The 26011-nt window shown below is 45.0% G+C and overlaps 1 protein-coding gene across 19 annotated transcripts in view; it reads left to right on the top strand.

The window, feature by feature from the left end:
- Positions 1-26011, top strand: part of FNBP1 (formin binding protein 1) — a 144911-nt gene that overhangs the window by 7369 nt on the left and 111531 nt on the right. The gene's annotated exons all lie outside the window — the stretch shown is intronic.

The following is a 26011-nucleotide window of genomic DNA, read 5'->3' as shown; positions in this document are numbered from 1 at the left end:
TTTGTGTTCTTTCTAAATAAATAAATAAATCTTAAATGTTAAAATCATAAAAGGCCATGTGTGTATACTATATTAGAGAGTTAATTGAGCGTATACAATGTTCCTTAGACTTGGTCTTCCAGTTGGCCCAACTTTTAACTCGTAAATCTCATCCAGTTTGTAAGTTGTCTGTTAAATTCACAGAAAGCTCAAACAACTTCAGTTGTTCCATACTGGAAATAGATTCAAACCATCCCCCCCCCCCCCCCCAAACAACGACAAAGAGGTGAAGCTTCCAATTTCTTATTGCAAAAGTTATAATACCTCTTCACATTTAATCTGTAACATCACAATAGCTATACTGCGTGTTTTTATTTAATTAATTAATTAATTTAATGTTTTATTTAGTTTTGAGACAGAGAGAGACCGAGCATGAGCAGGGGAGGGGCAGAGAGAGAGGGAGACCCAGAGTCGGAAGCAAAGCTCCAGGCTCCGAGCCGTCAGCACGGAGCCCGACGCGGGGCTCGAACTCCCGAACCGCGAGATCATGACCTGAGCCGAAGTCGGAGGTTCAACCGACTGAGCCACCCAGGCGCCCCGACTGCGTGTTTTTGAAAATGTAGAACGTGCCATTCTCGTCATGAGAATGAAATTTTTAACAATTAGCTCTTAGGCTAACACCTGTGGCTTTAGTTTATACAGTTTAGCAGCTACCGTTTCTGTTTGTGCTTCTTACTCTATGGTTTATATAAGCGGAAATAGTTTATAAATTGTATAAATTCTATAGTTCTTGTGGTATTTTCACCTGTGCACCGTGCCCCATTGTCCTACATGCTGTTGAGTATTATCATCAACGTTGCTGTTTATTGAGAGCTTATCATCTCCCGTGTCCTGTACAAATTATTTTCCATCAGGGGCGCCTGCGTGGCTCAGGCGGTTGAGTGGCCGACTTCGGCTCAGGGCATGATCTCACGGTTGGTGAGTTCGAGCCCCGCGTCGGCTCTGTGCTGACGGCTCCGGGCCTGGAGCCCGCTTCGGATTCTGGGTCTCCCTCTCCCTCTGTCCCTCCCCTGCTCACACTGTGTCTCTCTCTCTCAAAAAAACAAATAAAGATTTAAAAAAATTAAAAAAAAAATTATTTTCCATCCATCACCTCATTTAATCTTTCCAAGAATCCAGTGAGGTAAGTACCATTCAGGCCAGCATCTGGGAAGAAGATGTTGAGAAGGAGTTAGGAGTGGAGAGTTTTATTAGGAAGTAACACCCGTGAAGAGAAGAGGGAAGGGTGATTGCGAGGAGGGGCCACTGGACCAAGATGCAGCCTGACAAAAGTCTCTGCCAGGCCGGTGAGGAGCTCCAGGGCGAAGATTACCCACTGAAGCAATTTCACATTGGACAGAAATGGCTAGGCCCTCGTACTGCCTTGCACATTCATTGGCCAAGGGCCGCCCCAAGAATGGTGTGACCTTGGCTGCCATCTTGGTCCGTCTTTGGTTGGTGGTTGGTTGCCACAAGAAGACCGTGACCTTGGCTCACAAGATAAGGCAGACCCTAAAGGAGGCTGTCTGCTACATTCCTTGCAGCTGGGCGGTGCATCTTTTCTGGAAGCCGGATCTGAGTGGCACATCTCTGCACCGGCCATGGCCATACCCTTATCGTCCCCTTTTGTGAGAGGAGGTTGAAGCTCAGAATGATAACGTAGCTTGCCCAAGTTCACAGAGTAGAAAGTAGGGATGCAATTCCATACCTGTGGGATACAAGAGCCCTCTTCCTCAGCCTTCAAACACTTTTTAAGTTAAGGGCTGCCTGGCCGGCTCAGTTGGAAGAGCCGTGAGTCTTGATCTCAGAGCCGTCAGTCAAGCCGCACGTTGGGTGTAGAGATTACTTAATAAAAAATAAAAAATAGGGGCACCTGGGGGGCTCAGTCAGTTAAGCATCCGACTTCGGCTCAGGTCATGATCGCCTGGTTCGTGGGTTCGAGCCCCGCGTCGGGCTCTGTGCTGACAGCTTGGAGCCTGGAGCCTGCTTCCGATTCTGTGTCTTCCTCTCTCTGTCCCTCCCCCACTCGCACTCTGTCTCTGTCTCTCTCTCTCAAAAATACATTAAGAAGAAAAACATTAAAAAATAAACAAAAAAATTTAAGTTAATGTCTTCAAAAATATTCTTGTTGGAACTTTTTATTAGGGATATTTTCAGGTCTGCTTACAGGAAGTATTATTGTGAACCCCTGTGTAGTCATCACCCAGCTTGAAGGTAATCGATAATGTTGGCATTCTTCCCGTCTTGGCCCCACCGGGTGTGTTTAGAACCCTTGGTCTTTCCCCCACATATTTAAAAAAATTTTTTTTTTAATGTTTATTTTTATTTTTGAGAGAGACAGAGACAGAATGCAAGTGGGGGAGGGGCAGAGAGGGAGGGAGGCACAGAATCTGAAACAGGCTCCGGGCTCTGGGCTGTCAGCACAGAGCCCGATGCGGGGCTCGAACTCACAGATGGCGAGATCATGACTTGAGCCGAAGTTGGATGCTCAACCCGCTGAGCCACCCAGGTGCCCCTCCCCCACGTATTGTAACGCTGTTCGGCTCCTCCCCTTTTCCCAGGAACCAGGCAGAGAACCAAAATTCTTCTGCCCATCTTTCAAAATCTGAAGACAGAAGAGAACGCACTTGTTAAGTGCCCTGGACACCTTTATTAGAGGATTTATTTTTTTCTAAGTTTTTTTTTTCTTTTTTAATGTATTTGTATCGAAAGAGAGAGTGCGAGGAGGGAAGGGGCAGAGAGAGAGAAGGAGACAGAGAATGCCAAGCAGTGTTCCATTTCACAAACCGCTAAACCGTGACCTGAGCCGAAATCAAGAATCTGACGAGCCACCCAGGGGCCCCTGTTAGAGGCTTTAGATGTCTCCTTTCGTGACCTAACAAGGACCATGTGAGCTTCATAGCTTTCCCCGTTTTATAAATGAGCCTCAGAGAGGTGAAGCGACTTAACCAGACTCACCAATGAACCCTGGAGTTCATGCTTCAGGTTTGGGTTTGTTTGTTTGTTTTCGGACACTAGACAAATGTAGTTGTAAAACTGCATTTTCCATATTAGTAGCTTGCAATCCCTTTTCTGCCCACCACTCGCTCAGATGTCCCCATCATCGATGTATGTTTTGCTTTCAAAAACCTTTGCTGTTAGTCATATTGGGAAGCACCGAGGACTGGTGACTCACAGAGTTAAGCACTGCAGCCCCAGCAGAAACTGGGATGAATGAACCTTATAGACCAGCAGGTGTCTCATGCGTGTCTAATGGTTCCCTCATTCTTTCAAATCCAAAGTTACTTTTTTCTCTTTTTTAATATAAAGAAATTAATTTGTAAAGGTATCACTATTTTTTTGTAATTTTTTTAAGTGTGTGTTTATTTTTGAGAGAGAGAGAGAGGGACAGAGTGCAATCAGGGGAGGGGCAGAGAGAGAGGGAGACACAGAATCGGAAGCAGGCTCCGGGCTCCGAGCCATCAGCACAGAGCCCGATGCAGGGCTTGAACTCACAAACCGCGAGATCATGATCTGAGCCGAAGTCAGACGCTTCACACCCAAAAGGTGTTAATCTTAAGATAACATTAAGTTCTGATTTCCCTTCTAACAAAAGTACGTCTTATCAAAAAGTATTTGTGTTATGGTTGTTGGAAAGTTTTGTCGATCAAATTGAGAAAGAATGAAGAGGTTATAGATATTGACCATTTGGGTGTTTCTGGCCGTCACATGCAGGGCCTTCAAAGTTTTGGTTCTTGGAGATGAAGAAGCTAACCCTTTCCCCTCCTATCTACAGCAAAAGGAAATGTGGCAACTTTTTTTTGTTAATTTTTTTTGTTTTTATTTATTAAAAATTTTTTTTTACATGTTTTATTATTTAATTTTGAGAGAGCGAGAGACAGAGTGTGAGCAGGGGAGGAACAGAGAGAGAGATGGGAGACACAGAATCCGAAGCAGGCTCCAGGCTCTGATTTGTCAGCACAGAGCCGGACGCAGGGCTTGAACCCAAGAACCGTGAGATCGTGACCTGAGCCAAAGTTGAACACTTAACCGACTGAGCCACCCGGGCGCTCCGAAAACGTGGCAGCTTTAAAGGGAACCGTTCCCTTTATACTTGTGTGGGCACCACTAGAACTGAGAGCAGGTTCCTAAAATGCATTAAAATACCCAACAGGTTCTTGGGAGAAATGATGTGGGCGTTCCCATGTGAGAGAGAAAGCATAGCAGAGCTCAACTCAGCCTTCGAGGATTGCCTAACCTAACCCTCATTAGTGTTGGGCAAGCCCTCACATTTCCCTTCCTTGGTTTCCCCACCCATCAAGTGGTATGATGATGCTTTCTTCCTCTTCGTGAGAAAGCAGAAAGGTAAGTGCTTGTTTGTAAAGTGCTTTGAGATGGTTCCATGAGGCGTGATAGGTAAACACAAAGTAGTATGGTGATGGGAAGGAAAAAAAACGCCTCTCTTTGGGAGCCAACTGCAGAATTACCCTGCTGCAAGCAGGACTCATGAAAAATGAGCGATTCACTCCTTGCCTTTTGGTTTTCACAGTAAAGTCTTCGTCCTTTGACCTAAAATTCTCTTTACGTGTTAACAATGAAATAAAATAATAGGAGGAGAAAATGCCTGGAAATCATGGCTTTGGAAAGAAAGTCTGGACTTTAGGAGACCAGGCGTGTTTATTACTTAAAAAAGTTTTTGTTTTAAAATATAGAATGGACTCCATAACACTAACCATACTAATTTTTAGCAATATACATGGGTCTACTTACGATATAAATTGAATGCTCCCTCTCCAGGCAGAATAGTTCTCTTTGGCTCTTATTACCACATTTTTTTTTTAAAGTTATTCTTACGGGGCGCCTGGGTGGCTCAGTCGGTTGAGCGTCCGACTTCGGCTCAGGTCATGATCTCACGGTCCGTGAGTTCGAGCCCCGCGTCGGGCTCTGTGCTGACAGCTCAGGTCCTGGAGCCTGTTTCAGATTCTGTGTCTCCCTGTCTCTCTGACCCTCCCCTGTTCATGCTCTGTCTCTGTCTCAAAAATGAATAAAACGTTAAAAAAAAATTTTTTTTAAACTTATTCTTACAGATCACGAGAAAAAAAAAGTTGTAATTAGGTACGTTAGGTAGACTGTGGTGATCATTTCACAATATGTACAAATATAGAATCATTATGTTGTATGTCTGAAACTAATAATGCTGTATGTCGACAATTATTTACTTATTTTGAGAGAGAGAGAGAGAAAGTGAGCAGGGGAGAGGCAGCAAGAGAGAGAGGGAGAGAGAGAATCCCAAGCAGGCTCTACACTCCGCACAGAGTCCCATGTGGGGCTCCATCTCACCAAGACGATAGAGACGATAGAATCAAACGCTTAACTGACTGAGTCACCCAGAGCCTCTCTATCTCAATTTTTTTTTTAAGTTATCCTGAAGTGACATTATTTCCCCCCAAAAGCTGGATGTTTGCTGCCTGAGACGTCTGATGAATTATGCTACATATCAGCTTAGTTTGAGATTGACTTCTTTTTTTTTTTTTATTGTTTTATTTTTTATTTTTTTAAAGTTACATCCAAATTAGTTAGCATATGGTGCAACAGTGATTTCAGGAGTAGATTCCTTAGTGCACCTGACCCATTTCACCCATCCCCCCTCCCACCGCCCCTCCCGTGACCCTCAGTTTGTTCTCCATATTTATGAGTCTCTTCTGTTTTGCCCCCTCCCTGTTTTTATGTTATTTTTGTTTCCCTTCCCTTATGTTCATCTGTTTTGTCTCTTAAAGTCCTCATATGAGTGCAGTCATATGTGTCTTTCTCGGACTAATTTCACGTAGCCTAATACCCTCCAGTTCCATCCACGTAATTGCAAATGGCAAGATTTCATTCTTTTTGATTGCCAAGTAATACTCCATTGTATATATAGACCACATCTTCTTTATCCATTCATCCATCGATGGACATTTGGGCTCTTTCCATCCTTTGGCTATTGTTGAGAGTGCTGCTATATAAACATAGGGGTGCATGTGTCCCTTCGAAACAGCACACCTGTATCCCTTGGATAAATGCCTAGTAGTGTAATTGCTGGGTCGTAGGGTAGTTCTCTTTTTTAGTTTTTTAAGGAACTTCCATACTGTTTCCTAGAGCGGCTGCACCAGCTTGCATTCCCAGAGATTGACCTCTTCTTAACAAAGAACACAAGAAGCTTAAAATGTTTTGCACTAGGATAGGTATATATGGAAATGACTGGCAATGTTTGGGCAAAAAAATTTGGATTTTGTTAGTATACATGTGCATGTAAAATATATTTTTCACTATAATGCTACATGTTTATTTTTATTTATTTATTTCTTAAGTAGGCTCCATGCCCAGTATGGGGCTTGAACTCAAGGCCCTGAGATCAAGAGTCAGATGCTGTACTAACTGAGCCAGCCCGGCACCCCACTATGACTCTAAGTTTTAATTTTATTATTATTATTATTTTTAATGTTTTTATTTATTTTTGAGAGACAGACAGAGCACGAGCAGGGGAGGGGCACAGAGAGAGGGAGACACAGAATCCGAAGCAGACTCTAGGCTCCGAGCCGTCAGCACAGAGCCCGATGTGGGGCTTGAACTCACAAACCGCAAGATCGTGACCTGAGCCGAAGTTGGACGCTCAACCGACTGAGCCACCCAGGCGCCCCAATTTTATTTTTATTATTAAAAAAGATTTTTTTTAATGTTTATTTTGTTTTTGAGAGAGAGCATGAAGAGGGGACGGGCAGAGAGAGAGGAAGACACAGAATCTGAGACAGGCTCCAGGTTCTGAGTTGTCAGCACAGAGGTCCAACGCGGGGCTCGAACTCATGAACCGTGAGATCATGACCTGAGTCGAAATCAGACACACAACTGACTGAGCCACCCAGGCGCCTCTAAGTTTTTACGTTTAAATTTTACTTGGCCTTAAAAGTAAGTGATCTAGTATTATTTGTTCTGTTTTGTGAAAACCATTGTTGGTCTTGTGATGAGGATTGCGTTAAATCTGTAGATAGCTTTGGGCGGTATGTAAATTTTAACAGCCTGGGGCTACACCAAAATAAAAACTTCTGTTTAGTGAAGGAAACACACGAAACAAAAAGACAACTCAGCGAGTGGGAGAAGATACTTGCAAATGATGTATCTGATAAGGCATTAATACCCAGACTATATAATGAATGTGTACAACCCAGCACCCAAAAACCCACCAATAATCTGATCAAAAAATGGGCAGAGACCTGAACGTTTTCCCAAAGAAGACATATAGAGAGGGCCAACAGACACGTGAAAAGATGCTCTACATCACTGATCGTCAGAGGAAGGCAAATGAAATGAGGTATCACCTTACACCTGTGAGAATGGCTAAAATCAAAAAGAAATAACAAACGTTGGTGAGGATGCGGGGGAAAAGGAACCCTCATGCGCTGTTGGTGAAAAGGCAAATTGGTGCAGCCGCTGTGGAAAACAGTACGGAGGTTTCTCAAAAAATTAAAAATAGGATTACCGTATGACCCAGTTATTCTACTACTGGGTATTTACCCCCAAGAAAACAAAAACTCTTAATTCAAAAAGATGTATGCACCCCTAAGAATGAAATCTTGCCGTTGAGAGACTCCGGATGGACCCTAAAGGGTATTAGGCTAAGTGAAATAAGTCAGAGAAAGACAAATACCATATGATTTCACTCATAGGTGGAATTTAAGAAACCAAACAGAGAGAAAAGGGATAATACCGAATCTTAAATACAGAGAACAAACTGGTGGTTCCCAGAGGGGAGGCGGGTGGGGGCCGGGGGGGAGGTGCACCTGGGTGACTCAGCTGGTTGAGCATCTGACTCTTGATTTTGGCCCAAGTCGAGATCTCACGGTTCGTGGGATCAAGCCCCGCATCAGGCTCTGCTGGGGCAGCACAAAGTTTGCTTGGGATTCTGTCTCTCCCTCTCTCTCTCTGCGCCTCTCCCCACTCACGCTCTCTCTCTTTCTGAAAGTAAATAAACATTTAAACAATTTTTTTGCTAGGTAAAGGAGATTAAGAGTACACTTTCCATGATGTGCGCTGAGTCATGTATAGACTTATTGAACCATTATACTGCATATATTGATACAGATATGATGTGAATGATGGAGACATCCATACTTTGTCCACAGTACCTATTTTTGGAGCATCTCCTCAGCGCCAAGACGTGGTTCTTGTCCTTGAGCAGCTTGTAATCTCGTCAGGGTGCAGAAGCATAGACAAGAAATCACACTACAGTGTGATAGGGACCAAGCTAGGGTAACTCCATGGAACTATGGACACAGGACTGTAACTCCGTTTGAGGGAGAAGTAGCATCGTGTGGAATCCAGAACAATTAGTTAATGACACAGGCAGAGGGGGTGGCCAGGTTAGGAGGGTGATCCAGACAGAACCTTCCAGGGGCAGGGAGTAAATGGTATCTCCGCAGGTCCATGAGTATGAGAGGACGTGGGACTGGAGAGTGAGCGGAGCATATCAAGAGGAGTCGAGAAAGGTAGACGGTAGCTGACGATTGTGTGGCACCTTGAGGGCACGCACGATGCCCTTGAGCTGAATGATGAAATCAGGTAGCCACGTGGCCAATTTTTAGCCTCCTTCCTGCAGGGTGGGGGTTGGAAAGAAGCCAGGTTGCTGTCGACCCGGCTGTGTTAACAGGCTGATTGGATTCATCATGTGGGAGTACAGAGCCCCTCTGAGTATTATTTTTATATGGGTGGAATTAGGCTAGAATGAACTTTTGGGGGGCCTCGAATGCCTAAAGTAGGGTCTGTCTTGAGTAGCGAGCCAGGCGATTGGGAGGATGAGGCCAATTCACCACTTTGGCTTGTGGGTTAAATAGCCTGTCAGCTTCTGGTCCTCTTGTAACCCCGTTGGGCCTAAAACCAAAACCTACGGTTGCTTCTTTCCGGTCCTTTGTTTCTACGCAGGAGGTACCGTCCGGACAGGGGTTGGCCAGCGTCTGTTCCCCAGCTTTCACTAAGCTAACGGATTTGCTAGGCCTGGAAGTGACTCACGCTAACCAAATTCCCAAGACTGACGAATAACTCAAAATGCAGATTTTAAATTTATCAGGAGAGGTATATCCAGAGAGAGACCAGGGCTTCCTATATGCCCAGCTGCACGTTTTCTCCCTGTAGGCTAGTCTAGGTGGAGGGCGGGATTCCACACAAAGTTTCTTGGAGAGCATAAAGTCAAAATAGATTTGGATGCATTTACTGGCTTGCGACAGCAAGCTATGGAAACCCAGCCCTTCTAGAGTGGATAGCTCCACATTAAGGATAGAATAAAGCCTATTTGGTACATGCTGTGGAGACGATTCCTTTTTCTTTAATCTGTTCTTTCTCTAGAGAGACTGCAGGGTATTCAGTTATGTTTTGACCTGTTGACTTCCAGTTTCTGTTCAGTCTTGCATTCGTGAGATTATATCCAGGTACCCAGATTGGATATTGGGTCTTCTTACGTGACAGCTTTTGCCACACTGGCAAGTCTGAGAATTTATTTTATTTTATTTTATTTTATTTTATTTTATTTTATTTTATTTTATTTTATTTTATTTTATTTTTATTTTATTGTTTTACTTTATTTTTATTTAATTTTGTTTATTTTTAAGGCTACCTTTTTAAAAAATGTTTATTTATTGTTAAGGAGGAAGGAGGGGCAGAGAGAGAGGGAGACACAGAATCCCAAGCGGGCTCCTTGACTGAGCCACCTAGGCTCCCCGAGAATCTATCATTTAAAAATCCCTCCTGGGGAATCCTGACGTGGCTCGGGGAGCATTATTTTAACACTTGGATTCCTTCTCGTGCGTTCTCAGCTTTTGCTCGTTGTTATTATTATTATTTTTAAGGTTTACTTATTGAAGTAACCTCTACACCGATATGGGGGGGGTTATGACCCCAAGATCAAGAGTTGTGTGCTTTTCCCCTTGAGCCAGCCAGGCGCCCCTCAGTTTTGATTTTTCTGTTATGTATTTATTTATTTTGAGAGAGAGAGAATGTGTGCAGCATGCGCCCTCATGGGGGAGAGGCAGAAAGAGAGGGAGAGAGAGAATCCCAAGCAGGCTCCATGCTGTCAGCACAGAGCCCCCTGTGGGGCTCGATCCCACTGTCCCTGAGATCCTGACCTGAACCAAAATCAAGAGTCAGATGCTTAACCAACTGAGCCACATGCCTGGTTTTTATTCTTTATAAGAAATGTAAAATGTAGGGGCGCCTGGGTGGCTCAGTCGGTTGAGCGTCCGGCTTCGGCTCAGGTCATGATCTCGCGGTTCGTGAGTTTGAGCCCTGCATCGGGCTCTGTGCTGACAGCTTAGAGCCTGGAGCCTGCTTCAAATTCTGTGTCTCCCTCTCTCTGCTCCTCCCCTGCTCATGCTCTGTCTCTCTCTCTCCTTCAAAAAATAAATAAAAACATTTAAAAAAAATAAAAAAAAATGTAAAATGTAGACATAATTTGGAGCTGCTTTCTAACCCTGGCACCCACTTACAGAATAACCATTCTAAGATACTCTCTCTCTCTCTCTTTCTTTCTCTCTCTTCTCTCTCTCTCTCTCTATATATATATATATATTTTAAGATTTTATTTTTAAGTAATTCCTACACCCAACGTGGGGCTCAAACTCACAACCCTGAGATCAAGAGTCACACGCTCTACTGACTGAGCCAGCCAGGCACCCCTCTGCGTAATATATCTGGTCATCATAAATGCTATGGAGAAAAATGAAGTGTGAGACACTGGGAACTGAGGAATTAGGGTTGATGAGGAGGAGAACAAAAGTGTAGCGCTGGACATTTTTGCAAGATGCCTCTTAGATCTTGAAGCATTTAATGCCAAGTACATCGTTCAATATATGTTATCTGGAGCTCCGGGAACAGGGCCATGTCTGTTTGGGTCAGATTACCCAGTATAGGCGTGGGTAATCAGGAAAGCTAGCATTAAAATGATAAAATTCCGAGCTCTTGTTATAGTGGTATTCCTCCAAGTGCTCTTTTTAAAAAATACGTGTTGTTATTTTTTTAGTAATCTCTCTGCCCGACATGGGGCTTGAACTCACGACCCGGAGATCAAAAGCCACACGCTCCTCCAACTGAGCCAGCCAGGCACCCTCCCCACCTCCAAACACTCTTATTTAACTTTAGAACTCTGTCACTTAGCAAAACTGTCATAATACGTTGCCCTTTTGGACAGTGGCTGTGCTGTTTGGTGAACTGTTTACCTTACTGAGAACCGTTCCGTGGAGCTTGTCTTAGATCGGGGGTGGGGGGGAGGAGGGGAGCAGAGACTATTAAGAGTCGATTGGTTTTGTAAGTTATTCTAAGAGCATGGCTAACAGATCTTGAAGTTTTGATATGCTCAGAAGTCAAACTAAGGTACCGATTGAAAAATGAGAAAAATGCAAAGAAATGGCCACCGACGGGCATTCTGCTTTTGGTAATTGACCAGAGCAGCGCATGTCACATATGGTTGGAATAGGGTTTTGCAGACAGTCTAGTAGGGTTGGCTCTATTTCTTTGGGAGCTGCCTGTGTGCTTGTTCTCACATTTGGAGATGAGTGGGGAATGTTCAGAATCATGCAGTCCACACCTTGTTGACGGAGATCTCTTTTGTACCTGAGCCTGGTTAATTTTCCTCTTTCTATTTCTCCGAGATAGTTGAAAATTGGTAATACGCGGGTGGGGGGAGCCCTACTTCATATGGTGGCCAACTCTGTTTTGCCAAGATTGCCACAACAACCTCTGAAATTGTACGTGTTCTTACAGCGTGACTCCCACGCAGGGGCAGGAGAGGGCTGTGTCCCTTCCCCTTGAACCTTGGCAGATCTTGATGACTGCCTTGACCAACGGCGTAGGGCGAAAGTGACACCCTCTGATTTCCGTGGCAAGATCACAAATATAGCGCGTGCTTTTTTGGGGATGCCTACTCTTAGAACGCAGCACTGCCTTATTGGGAAAGCCCAGACAGTCCACATTGAGAGACTGAATGAAGGTTCCTGCTGACAGTCCAACTGAGATCCCAGCTAACTTTCTTTTTTTTTTTTTTAATTTTTTTTTTCCAACGTTTATTTATTTTTTGGGGGACAGAGAGAGACAGAGCATGAACGGGGGGAGGGGCAGAGAGACAGGGAGACACAGAATCGGAAACAGGCTCCAGGCTCCGAGCCATCAGCCCAGAGCCTGACGCGGGGCTCGAACTCACGGACCGTGAGATCGTGACCTGGCTGAAGTCGGACGCTTAACCGACTGCGCCATCCAGGCGCCCCAACCCAGCTAACTTTCATAATCAGTTGCTAGCCATGTGAGTGAAAGCCTTCCAGATGATTCTAGTCACCAGCTGTTCAGTCCCCACAGCCTTCAAGCCTTTTCAGTTGGGGCTCCAGCCATGGAGAAGCAGAGAGAAGTTGTCACGGTCAGATTGCTGACCTGTAATAAAATGGTTCTTTCCCACTAAGTTTCCGGGGTGATTTAAAACAATTTTTTTTTTTTTTTACATTTATTTATTTTTGAGAAACAGAGTGAGACAAAGCGTGAGTGGGGGAGGGGCAGAGAGAAAAGGAGACACAGAATCCGAAGCAGGCTCCAGGCTCCGAGCTGTCAGCACAGAGCCCGTCTCGGGGCTGGAACTCCCCAAAAGCGAGATCATGACCTGAGCCGAAGTCGGACACTCCACGGACTGAGCCACCCGGGTGCCCCGGGGGTGATTTTTTAAACAGTAATAATTGGAACAATATCCTTGGATGTCATATTAGATAAGAGTAATGCTGCCCCTTCCTTGTTTATTCAACAAGAGGGTTATCATGTACCCTCTTATTCTACCCTAAAGAGAAAATAAGATCATTTTCTTATTGAAGAAATCCCTTAGAATGTGACACTGAAAAACAGAGGAACATTAATAAAAACATTAAAAAATAAGCTGTTATACTGTTCTTCTCTGAAGGCGATGGAATAGGAAATTGACAAGGCATCTCGCGAAGACTTACAGGAAGAAACTCTCTACATACGCAATGGGTTTTAAGCTTCTGGTCGCAGGATTGTGGTCGCTTTGAGCGCGGTGATTCAGGGTCGTTGTTTCTGAAATGCCAGTTCATCCTTGACTGTCATCCACCTGCAGAAGAGCACGTTTCATTGTCAGGCCCCCTTGTAAGAAATAGTTCTGTCATTTTTTTTTTCTCCCCAGCATCCATCTCGTCTTTGAGGTGTAAGCCAGGAGGATCCGCTTCAGAGGTGTTGTTTGAGGAATATTAAGTAACGTGCACACTTTCCTAGTTTTACTTTTGAAATACGATCAGAGTTCTGGAGGCAGTGAATCTGCCACAGTAAAGCAGATGACACGGGTCTAGTTCCGTCTCAGCTAATTCACTCTGTGCCTTCGCTCTCTGAGTGAGGTGCTTGGGCTAGGTGGTCTCTTAGTTAGAAACTGCTCTATTTTAAGGGTGCCTGGGTGGCTCAGTCAGTTGGGCGTCGGACTCTTGGTTTCGGCTCAGGTCACGATCCCAGGGTGGTAGGATCGAGCCCTGCGTCCAGCTTTGCGCTGAGCACAGAGCCTGCTTAAGATTCTCTCTCTCGGGGCGCCTGGGTGGCTCAGTGGGTTGGGCATCCGGCTTCGGCTCAGGTCATGATCTCACGGTTTGTGGGTTCGAGCCCCGCATCGGGCTCTGGGCTGATGGCTCAGAGCCTGGAGCCTGTTTCCCATTCTGTGTCTCCCTCTCTCTCTGCCCCTCCCCCGTTCATGCTCTGTCTCTCTCTCTGTCCCAAAAATAAATAAACGTTGAAAAAAAAAAATTTTTTTTAAAAGATTCTCTCTCTCGGGGCGCCTGGGTGGCTCAGTTGGTTGAGCATCCGGCTTCGGCTCGGGTCATGATCTCACGGTTTGTGGGTTCGAGCCCCGCATCGGGCTCTGTGCTGACAGCTTAGAGGCTGGAGCCCGCTTCGAATTCTGTGTCTCCCTCTCCCTCTCTGCTCCTCCCCTGCTCATGCTCTCTCTCTCTCCTTCAAAAATAAATTAAAAAAACATTAAAAAAATTTTTTTAGATAAAAAAGATTCTCTCTCTCCCGCTCTGCCCCTCTCCCCCACTCATGCTCTCTCTCTCCCTCTCTCCCTCTCTTTCTCTCAAATTAAAAAATAAATAAATAAAAATTGCTCTATTTTATTTTTACAAGACATGTACAACTTAGTCCGTGTGTCATTTGTTCAAGAATTCAGGTCTGGAGCCAGACTGCTTGGTTCAGAGCTCGAAACTAACTAGCTGAGTAATTCTTCTGGGTACGTCGCCTAACCTCAGTTCCTTCATCTGTAAAATGGGGATAATCACAGGGCCTACTTTACGAGTTCATTGGGAATATCACATCGGTTAATGAATAGTTAAGAGCCGTAAACGTCTGACACTATAAGCTATATTGGCTTTGGCTCTCACTAGTCACCTTACGCGCTGCTGGTTATGATGATATTTCATTCATATGCTGAATCTTGTCCAGAAGAAACTGAACGGGCATTTCCTCACTAGGCGTATGGTAGAAGCGATCGGTGAGGTGGGTATAAACTACACTGTGTGACCTCAAGTCCCTTCAACTCACGTGTTGTCAAGTGATCGGGATTCCAGGATCAGTGGGCACGGAACAAGTTGTCCTGGGAGTACTGATGCGCAGTAAGAAGAGAACACGTCAGTGTCAATTACCCTAGAGTAGCCACTTCCGAGGCTAGAAACCCTGCTGAGAGATTTTATGTATAGTTCCCACACGTAGCTCAAAGAAATGCTAATAATGTTAATAGGAGGTTTGTAAAAGGTTCAACAATTCAAAAAGGGACACGTGAATAGAACCATTGAGCACATTCCTTAAGTTGTCAGGCACTCTGGGCTTGGATTGAATATCTCCTATGTGACTCCGTAGGCAAAAAACTACCAGGGGCTGTTTTGCTCATCCAGAACTTTTTGCCTGAATGGCTTGTTGTTTCATTTAGTTGTCACTTTGGTAGATGGGCAAGGAAATAAGAGAGGTTAAATAATACTATTCCAGAAAGACTTTAGGCTTCAGATCAGAAAGACTCAACCACCTGATGGAAAAGAACGTAGGCTGATAGCTTTTTTGTCCTTCACTTAGGGATTTCTTTGGATGTGGGACGCCGGTAATTGTCTGAGAAAGTGGCATGAACAGTCAATTAGAGGAGAAGAAAACACTCAGGAGGACTCGGAAAGCAGTTGGCTGGGCTACAGACTGTTTCTGATCACTCCAAGCCCATCTAGAAATTACTCTTGATTATTTAAAAAAGATTGAAAACTTTAAAAGTCAATTGCAGGGCGCCTGGGTGGCTCAGTCGGTTGAGCATCCAACTTCGGCTCAGGTCACGATCTCGCGGTCCATGAGTTCGAGCCCCGCGTCGGGCTCTGTGCTGACAGCTCAGAGCCTGGAGCCCGTTTCAGATTCTGTGTCTCCCTCTCTCTGACCCTCCCCTGTTCATGCTCTGTCTCTCCCTGTCTCAAAAATAAATAAAAACGTTAAAAAAAAAAAAAAAGTCAGTTGCAGACGTGTCAGGAGTGTTCGTTTGGGTGTCACCGATATGTGGGGGTCTCTACAGAGGTCTGTTCGTTGGGAAACAGGTAGTATTTATTTGAGGTACAGGCTCCACCCACGTCACCTGCTTGGGGTGTGCTGGCTGGCTGTTCAATGATTACCAAGGTGGGCCAAACTGAATGTGACGCTTTTTTGTTTTTTTTAAACATTTATTCATTTTTTGAGAGACAGAGCATGAGTGGCGGGGAGGGGCAGAGAGAGAGGGAGACACCGAATCCAAAACAGGCTCCGGGCTCTGAGCTGTCAGCACAGAGCCCGACACGGGGCTCGAACCCGCGAGCTCTGAAATCATGACCTGAGCCACAGTCGGATGCTCACCTGACTGAGTGACCCAGGCGCCCCTGAAGATGACTCTTACCTTGGTATTTCAGTGTGGCAGAGACCAGAGATCCAAGGAAACTGTTATATACGCTATTTCCTTGGCTGTCTTTGAGCTGTGGGCCAGTCCTAGGGACCAGGCAGTCTCCTATGGAGTAAAAATAAAGAGAGCAAAGGAGAAAAGACAGAGCCTCGGGGGGAATGTAGGATTTGCTGATGTGGATCGAAGCTTGTGTTCAGGGAAACTGGGTAAAATGCTAAATAAAAAAAATGGCCCGTCCTTCGGATCCTATGGACAGCTTAGGAACCTGGATTCCTAATGGGGACCGGGTGAGTCTCAGACCTGAGTGCAAAGCCAGCCGGCCGGAACTGCCCAGAGTGATGGCTAAATTTAGAATCCCCTGGCACACTGTCGCTTCCAGCCGCTCGTACCCTCCTGTCCTCCAGACCAGCCAGCCTGCTTCTGCCTCAGCTCTGCACCGCTTTGCCCTAGCTTTGCCCTCCACCAGGAAACCCTCCTGCCCCGGGGAGCTCCCCGACCCCTCCCCTCCTTCCATGAACCCCACTTGTAGGCAGTTTCCTTTCAGTGACCTCTTTCCTATAGTTACACGCTTAAAGGAACTCCGTTTAAAGATGCATACCTGGTCGGGGCGCCTGGGTGGCGCAGTCGGTTAAGCGTCCGACTTCAGCCAGGTCACGATCTCGCGGTCCGGGAGTTCGAGCCCCGCGTCGGGCTCTGGGCTGATGGCTCAGAGCCTGGAGCCTGTTTCCGATTCTGTGTCTCCCTGTCTCTCTGCCCCTCCCCCGTTCATGCTCTGTCTCTCTCTGTCCCAAAAATAAATAAACGTTGAAAAAAAAAATTAAAAAAAAAAAAAAAAAAAGATGCATACCTGGGGAAAAGTGATCTCAAAAGCCGGGATTTATTTCTTATTTGTTTGTGTATTTCGGGAATAAACAACTTGGGCTCCTGGTGTGTATTTCTCCCAGTCACCCCTTCCCTTCCCTGGAGGCAACCACTGGTTAACTAGGTTCGTGTGGATTCTTCTAGAGAGCTCTCGAGTGTTGGCAAATATAAAGCTCCCCCCCCCCCAAAGGAATGGCAGCATGGCGTTCACATTTTTGGTATCTTTCTTTTTATCACTTATACTCTCTTGGTGTTCTCTTTCCCTCAGCTGCCTCATTCTTCTTAATGTAACTGTTATTTATTTATTTATTTATTTTGGGCGCCTGGGTGGCGCAGTCGGTTAAGCGTCCGACTTCAGCGCAGGTCACGATCTCGCGGTCCGTGAGTTCAAGCCCCGCGTCGGGCTCTGGGCTGATGGCTCGGAGCCTGGAGCCTGCTTCCGATTCTGTGTCTCCCTCTCTCTCTGTCCCTCCCCCGTTCATGCTCTGTCTCTCTCTGTCTCAAAAATAAGTAAACGTTAAAAAAAAAAAAAGCTTATTATTTATTTATTTATTTATTTATTAAGTAATCTCTACCCCCAACGTGGGGCTTGAACTCATGATTCCGAGATCAAGAGTCTCCTACTCTACTGATTGAGGCAGCCAACCAGGCGCCCCCAAAGTATCAATTCTTAATTAATGCTTATATACCATTCTATCGTGTGGGTATATTGAAACTTGTGATGGTTGTTTAGATTGTTTGCAATATATTTCCATATTAAAAATAAGACAGGGGCACCTGGGTGGCTCAGTCGGTTGAGAGTCTGGTTCTTGATCTTGACTCAGGTCTTGATCTCAGGGTCGTGAGTTCAAGCTCCAAAAGGAGAGTGCGGGGGTGCCTGGGTGGCTCAGTCCGTTGGGCATCAGACTTCAGCTCAGGTCATGATCTCACAGTTTGTGGGTTCGAGCCCCGCGTCGGGCTCTGTGCTGACAGCTCGGAGCCTGGAGCCTGCTTCTGATTCTGTGTCTCCCTCTCTCTGTCCCTCCCCTGTGCTCTCTCTCTCTCTCAAAATAAATAAACATTAAAAAGTTTTTAAAAATAGTACGGATTAAGAGTCTCCTTTGTTGTTTTGCATATGTTTGAAGGATAGATACCAGGAACCTAGATAGGTACCTCCGAACCACCCTCCGAAGAGGCCCAAAAACAGTCTGTGTGCTTTCCAGCGTGTCTGAGAGCCCTACAGTCCTACATCCTCCCCGACACTGTGTGGCCAAACATTTTGCTATCTGCTAATCAGTGGCTAAAAAGTGATGGCTTCCGTGTGGTTTTAATTCTCACGTATCTTTTCAAAGTTTTAAGAACCGTCTTCTTTTCTGTAAACTCTTGGAGTCCTCTATTCGTTTTCCATTAGCTGGTGATGAGTGGGATGTGAATATGGTTTAATAAAGCAAGTCGGCTGCTCAAGGGCTAATGCGAAATGACCTCATCTTAGGTCCTGGCATGGTAATAACTCAGAAAAGAGAGGCTAGATTAAATCTAATCTCCAGGCGTGTTTTATCAAAAAGCAAACAGACTTAGGTAAGAGCTTGTCTCTCTCTCTCTCTCTCTCTTAAAAAAAATTTTTTTTTTAATGTTTATTTTTGAGAGAGATAGAGTGCAAGCAGGGGAGGGGCAGAGAGAGAGAGAGACACAGAATCCGAAGCAGGCTCCGGGTTCTGAGCTGTCAGCACAGAGCCTGATGCAGGGCTTGAACTCAGGAACTGCGAGATCGTGACCTGAGCTGAAGACAGATGCTGAGCCGACTGAGCCACTCAGGCACCCCCGCACTCTCTTTTTTTAAGTTTATTTATTTTTTGGGGCACCTGGGTGGCTCGGTGGGTTAAGCGGCCGACTTCGGCTCAGGGCATGATCTTGCGGCCCGTGAGTTCGAGCCCCGCGTCGGGCTCTGTGCTGACGGCTCAGAGCCTGGAGCCTGTTTCAGATTCTGTGTCCTCCCTCTCTCTCTGCCCCTCCCCTGTTCATGCTCTGTCTCTCTCTGTCTCAAAAATAAATAAACGTTAAAAAAAAAAATTTAAGTTTATTTATTTATTTATTTAAAAAAAATTTTTTTTTTTCAACGTTTATTTATTTTTGGGACAGAGAGAGACAGAGCATGAACGGGGGAGGGGCAGAGAGAGAGGGAGACACAGAATCGGAAACAGGCTCCAGGCTCTGAGCCATCAGCCCAGAGCCCGACGCGGGGCTCGAACTCACGGACCGCGAGATCGTGACCTGGCTGAAGTCGGACGCTTAACCGACTGCGCCACCCAGGCGCCCCAAGTTTATTTATTTTTTAAAGTAATATCTGCACCCAGCATGGGGCTCAAACTCAGGACCCCAAGATCAAGAGTTGCACGCTTTACCTACAGAGCCAGCCAGGCTCTCAAGAGCTGGTCTCTTTTAACACCGTACCATTCTAAATTTGGACTGATCACCAAACTGATGTCCTTTTTTTGTCCTACCTTTACTGGAAAAAAAAAAACAAAAAACAAAACAAAAAAAACTCCTAAGGCAGTAGCTTCTAACTCTATACCTTGGTGTATACCAGCCATTATATTTCTAAAAACTGAGTTTATTCTTTATATAAAAGGAACAGTGCTGCCATTTGTCTGACGGTTTTATTTCTTGAGGATATCAAAACAAAGTATGTTGTTCTATGCTTTTAGCCCCGAAGCTTGGTAAACTCTTAGTAAATGTGTGCATTTCTTATTTGTCATTATGTAAAAGAGGCCTGATAAGTATACCAAGCAGTACTCTTTTTTTTTTTTTAAGTATGCATGTATTTTGAGAGAAAGAGCCAGTGAGTGGGGGCGGGGCGGGGGGGGGGGCAGAGAGAGAAGGAGAGAGCAAATCCCAAGCAGGCTCCGCACTGTCAGCACAGAGCCCGATGTGGGACTTGATCTCATGAACGGTGAGATCATGACCTCAGCCGAAATCAAGAGTGGGACCCTTAACTGCGTGAGCCATCCGGGGCGCCCCAAGCCATACTCTTCACAGTAAAGGCAGGACATTCCTTCCATGTTATTTAATATCCATACACAACAGCCCTCCGTGGGCTGTCTATGGGCCCTACTTTGAAAAGTGGAGGGAGGGGTCACTTTTTAAAAAGTAATAGCAAAGATTAAAGTCATTTATATTTACCGTCACAGAAGAGAGGGATAAAAGGACATGGGCTCTCCAGGGAGGCAATACTTACGGCCAATGATCACCGGAAAAGACGCTCAACGTCATTAGTCACCGGGGAAATGCAAATCAGAACCACGACAAGATACTGCTGTCACACGGACTGGAATGACTATACCCAAGAAAGTGGGTAATTACAAGTGTGAGGGAGGATGTGGAGGAGACATTGGACCCCTCGTACTCTGCTGGTAGAAACGGAAGATGGCTTACGCACTGCCGAAAGCCATCTGGTGGTCCTCTGAAGAGTTACACATAGGGGCGCCTGGGGGGTTCCATTGGTTAAGCTTACGACTTTGGCTCAGGTCACGATCTCGCGGTTCGTGGGTTCGAGCCCCGCGTCGGGCTCTGTGCTGACCGCTCAGAGCCTGGAGCCCGCTTCCGATTCTGTGTCTCCCTCTCTCTCTCTCTCTCTCTCTCTCTCTCTCTCTCTCTCTCCCCCTCCCCCACTCATGCTCTGTCTCCGTCTTTCAAAAAGAAACATTGAAAAAAATTCAAAAAAAAAAAAAACAAAACTTAAACATAGAATTACCACGTGATCCAGCAATTCTGTGCCTGGGTATAAACTCAAAAGAATTGAAGATAGATGTTCTAATAAACATGGTCCAGGAGCGTTCATGGCAGCACTGTTCACAGTAACAAAAAGGTGGCGACAACCCAGATGTCCACGGACGTATGAACGAACGAACAAAATGTGGTATACCCACACAATGACATATCATCCAGTCAGGAAGAGGAATCAGTTCCATCCGGTGCTTGGATGTACCTTCAAGACACGAAGCTCAGTGAGAGAAGCCAGACACACAAAAGGTCACGTGTTCCGTGATTCTATTTATATAAAAAATCCAGAATGAGTGAATCCGCAGTGACGGAAAACAGGTTGGTGTTTGACGGGGCTGGGGGAGGGAGAAGCAGGGAGTGACTGCTCAGTGGGTAGAGGTTTTTACTTTAGGGCGACGGGAATACTTTGGATCTAGGTAGCAGGAGTAGTTGCACAGCTCTGTGAATGTGCAAAGTGGCACCGAATCGTCTCAAACAGTTCATTTTCCATTATGTGAATTTCGCCTCAATTTCAGGAGGAGAAAAAGATACAACACAGATCGGTCCTGGGCGTCTTAGTTATTATTTATGATGGCAAAGAAGCAATTTGGGAGGCTCACTGGTTTTTGGAAATGTAAAAGCTGTTTGTAAATGCCGTGCGAAACCATTGACCTGTAACTCTTCAGAAGGGGTCTGTAAATGTTCTCCCAAGTAATTAAAGGATCCCTGTGTTGTGTTTGAAGTCTCCCTACCGACTGTCTAAATAACAGTTGTTGCAAAACAGGTTGTAAGAGTGTATTAGGTGCTATTTAAAATTACACCCACCCCATTAAACCGGGCTCGGAGAATTAATTGGGAATTGTGCTCTCTGCAAATTAATCTTCCGCCAATCGGTTGTGAAGCTGTCTCCCCAAACCAGTACTTAGTGGCTTTCAGTCCATCAGGCTGATGGTAGTTTTCTGTGCGCTCGTGGAAGGTGTGAGCCCAGGTAGAAGAGAAGCTGACAGTTGAGTGATCAAGGTTGAGTGTTTTACACCTTCCTGTGATTACAGTGTGTGACCGAAAATGAGTATTTATTTAGTTCTTTTTAAAAGCCACTCGGGTCAGATTGGCTATAAGCATCATTCGGTTACCCGTGTTGCAACTCGCTTCCACAAACACATTTTGTGCGAGGCCGTGAGCTGGCTGCCGTGGGGGCTAGATACGAAGACTTAAATACCTGTCCTTAAGTTTAATAGGGGTGACATTTCCAGAAATTGCTGTGATAATTTTTCATGACCTAAAAACCCATCTGTTCTGAATGACCAGTTTTATGTCATTAGCCAGCAATTTGACATTGTTTCGGAGAAGTCTTAAGTTTTTTTTAAAAATTTTTTAAATGTTTATTCATTTTTGAGAGAGAGACAGAGCAGAGACAGAGCATGAGCAGGGAAGGGGCAGAGAGTGAGGGAGACACAGAATGTGAAGCAGGCTCCAGGCTCTGAGCTGTCAGCACAGAGCCCCGCACGGGGCTCGAACTCACGGACTGCGAGATCGTGACCTGAGCCGAAGTCGGACGCTTAACTGACTGAGCCACCCAGGCGCCCCATTTTTTTTTTTTTTTTTTTTTTTAAAGCAGAGGTGGGAATCTATGTGTATTGGCTTAACAGTAATTTTAATTAGTCTTAGTAATGGAGAGTGCTAGAGCTAAGGCTCGCTCTGTGCCGGCATGCACACATTCTATGTTCTCTGTTGCTCCCGCAGTGGGAAGGAAGGGCTAAAAGCTGCTGGCCTTTTCAGCGTTCTTGAGTACTCAACCCACCCGGATCTGTGCGGGCATTCAGAGCAGAGTGCAAAAAACTTCAGGTTTCAATAGGACCGCATCTCTGCTGAGTTGGCGTGGAGTATTCATTCACTGTTCCCGTCGGCAAATGTCGGCATCGCCGCTTCCGTTCTTAGGACCGTTTGGTTTTTTGTTGAAGTGACCTAGGTTAAGTGTTACAGAAATTGTAGTTTTATTTATTTATTAAAAGAGAAGTTTTTTGGGGCGCCTGGGTGGCGCAGTCGGTTGAGCGTCCGACTTAAGCCAGGTCACGATCTCGCGTTCCGGGAGTTTGAGCCCCGCGTCGGGCTCTGGGCTGATGGCTCAGAGCCTGGAGCCTGTTTCCAATTCTGTGTCTCCCTCTCTCTCTGCCCCTCCCCCGTTCATGCTCTGTCTCTCTCTGTCCTAAAAATAAATAAACGTTGGAAAAAAAAAATTAAAAAAAAAAATAAAAGAGAAGTTTTTTAATGTGTATTTATTTTTTTAAAAATATTTTTAATATATTTTTTTTAATTTTTATTTATTTTTGAGACAGAGAGGGAGACACAGAATCCGAAGCAGGCTCCAGGCTCTGAGCTGTCAGCACAGAGCCCGACGCAGGGCTCGAACTCATGGACCATGAGATCATGACCTGAGCCCAAGTCGGACGCTTAACCGACTGAGCCACCCAGGCGCCCCTGTGTATTTATTTTTGAGAGAGAGATAGAGAGACAGGGCATGAGCGGGGAAGGGGCAGAGAGAGGGGAAGACACAGGATCCAAAGCAGGCTCCAGGCTCCGAGCTGTCAGCACAGAGCCCGATATGGGGCTCGAACCCACCAACCGTGAGATCGTGACCTGAGCCGAAGTCGGACGCTTAACCGACTGAGCCACCCAGGCGCCCCCAGAAATAGCAGTTTTAAAGTTACTATTGCACTGTCGGTCTCAAATAGACAACATTTAATAAGCCAAAAAGAAAAACAAAACAGAACGATGGCTATCACAAGAGAAGTTAGAGGCAGCCTGATTAAATGAGAAAGCCCATGTTCATGGACATTGCAGATGTGGAAATAAAGCCTCTGTCCTGGGGTCTCCCAGGTAGAGTCCCTGCTGTCGATGTCGTTTGTATCATGCTAGGCTTTGGAGAGCCAACGGAAATTTCCCTCTTAGCATTCCCGCTGAGGAATGTGATGAAAGCATAATTCTGTTGCCTGAAAGGTAAATCATCAGACCAACTCTAAAGGGGGCTTGTAGTGGTTACTTTTCAGTTCTGTAGCCTTTTTTTTTTTTTTTTCGTTTTTAATTTAGCGGAGGCTTGTTAAAATCGCCTAGTGTTTAGATAGATAGAATCAACATTGTGCATTTGACCACTTGAAACGCTTGAGGTTTCTCCCTGGCCAGCTATTGCTCTGAAAACCTAAGCAAACAACAAAACAAACAAACCAAACAATCGTTGGTTTCTTTCCAGTTAATTATTGCCAAATTTGAAGTTACGTGGCAGATTGTGGCTCCACATGGAGCCGCCGGGATGATCTGCTTGGAGCTTTACTCATTGGTTTTTATAAACATTAGGGCTAATTACAAGAATGATATTCTAAAATATTTTCCTGAATCTCTCCTTGGAGGTATCTTTCACCCCAAAAAAAAAAAAAAAACAAACAAACAAAACCCCCCCAAAACAAACCCGATCTTGACTGGTTTACATTGGCTTTTTATCTGAGGGGAAAAATATGCTGGTTTGATTATCTTTTTTGATGTATTGTTTTACTACTTCTAGCCAGCGAAAGGTGATGTTTACTCGCTTGGCATAAAGTCCCCACTTCAGGTTTTCAGGGGTCAGAATTTTCAGAGTTTGTAGAAACTCTCTTAGTACAATGGAGCTACGTTCTCGTCTTTTCCTGCAGCTGCATTGAGACGTAACTGACATGAACATTGTGTAAGTTTAAGGCATACCACGTTGATACGCTTATATGATGCAAAATGATCGCCACGGTGGAGTTAGCTAACACCTCCAACGTGTCGCACGATTACCATTTCCTTTTTGCGGTGGGAACATTTAAAATCTACTCTGTGGGCAACCCTCAAGTCTATAACACAGTATTATTACCTGTAATCGCCCGAGCTGTACGTTAGATCTTCCGCACGTATTTACCTTGTAACTAGAAGTTTGTACTCTTTGACCGGTATCTTCCCGTTTGCCCCAGTAGCATCACTCTCCTCTGTTTCTGTGAGTTCAGCTGTTTTAGATTCCACATATAAGTGAGATCATACGATATTTGTCTCTCTCTGACTTATTTCACTTTGGGTGATGCCTCGGGGCCCATTCATGCTATTGCAAATGTCAGGATTTCCTTCTTTCCCCTGGCTAACTATCCCATTGTATACATGTATTGCATGTATACATGGATATGGCTACTGTATCCATATAGACTTATTTTAGTAAGAGGTAAGTAACTATATATAATGGTGGACTCTTTTGACTGCATTTAAAATAATACAGATATTCTCTGCCTGCTGTGTGTTGGATCTAAAAATAAAAATTTGAGGTAATGAGAATTACAGCGAACCTATAGGTTTAAGAAATTTCTCGGGGCTCCTGGGTGGGCTCAGTTGGTTAGATGTCTGACTCTCGATTTTGGCTCATGGTTGGTCACATGGAGCTCTATGTTGGGCTCTGCACGGACAACGTGGACCCTGCTAGGGACTCTCTCTCACTTCCTCTCTCCGTCCTTCCCCCACCTCTCTAAATAAACGTTAAAAAAAAATTTCGCACTAACACTGGCTCTTTAGATAATATGAAAATAGCCACCCGGGTGGCTCAGTCGGTTGACGTCCAACTTCGGCTCAGGTCATGATCTCGCCGTCTGTGAGTTCGAGCCCTGCGTCGGGCTCCGTGCTGACCGCTTGGAGCCTGGAGCCTGCTTCGAATTCTGTGTCTCCCTCTTTGCCCCTTCCCCATTCGCTCGCTCGCTCTCTCTCTCTCTCTCTCTCTCTGTCTTTCAAAAATGAATAAATGTTAAAAAAAATAAAAAAAAAAAAAGAAAATAGTACTTTTGCCAATATACTTATTCTTTCTGTTATGTCCTGGGGGAATACCAGAGTGAGCACAGAGACAGAGGGGGCTGCCTTCATAGAGCTCACTAAGCAGATAACTACCTAGACAAATGTGGGTTTATATTGGGATCAATGCCATGAGAGCAAGTACATAATGTTAAGACCCGTCATCAGGAGAAAGCGAAGTCCAGGGAATTTCAAGAGGCTTCCCCAGAGAAGTCAATAGTGTCTTGCTAATTTATGCTATCTTTACCAGTCCAGCCTGGAAAAAGAAAAAAATTACACAGGCATGCCTACAATTAAATTATTCATCATTTTCAAACAGAGGCCCCGTGTCCTTTTTGTTCATTAGTGTTTCTCATAAATGCCTGATAGGGCAGTGGGAACCGTCCAAGAGAAAGTTCACTTGATTTGAGGAAATCCTGACTTTTCTGTGTAGTCAGTGGGCCTTAAAAATAGCTCTGTAATTGTTTTGTTATCAATGTCACTTAAAAAAAAAAAAAAAGAAAAGAAATAAAGAGAACAACGCCAGAGATAAAAAAAAAAACAAAAACAAAAACCCAGAGACAAACAGCCCTTGGAAGTTTATAGCAGCTTTATTTATTTATTTATTTATTTATTTAATGTTTTTAT

The sequence above is a fragment of the Puma concolor genome, chromosome D4 (assembly GCF_028749965.1).
Source record: "Puma concolor isolate L17-30 chromosome D4, mPumCon1.1.hap2, whole genome shotgun sequence".
NCBI classification, from domain to species: Eukaryota; Metazoa; Chordata; class Mammalia; order Carnivora; family Felidae; genus Puma; species Puma concolor.
The sequence above is the reverse complement of the archived record's forward strand: the minus strand, read 5'-3'. Positions and strand labels throughout refer to the sequence as shown.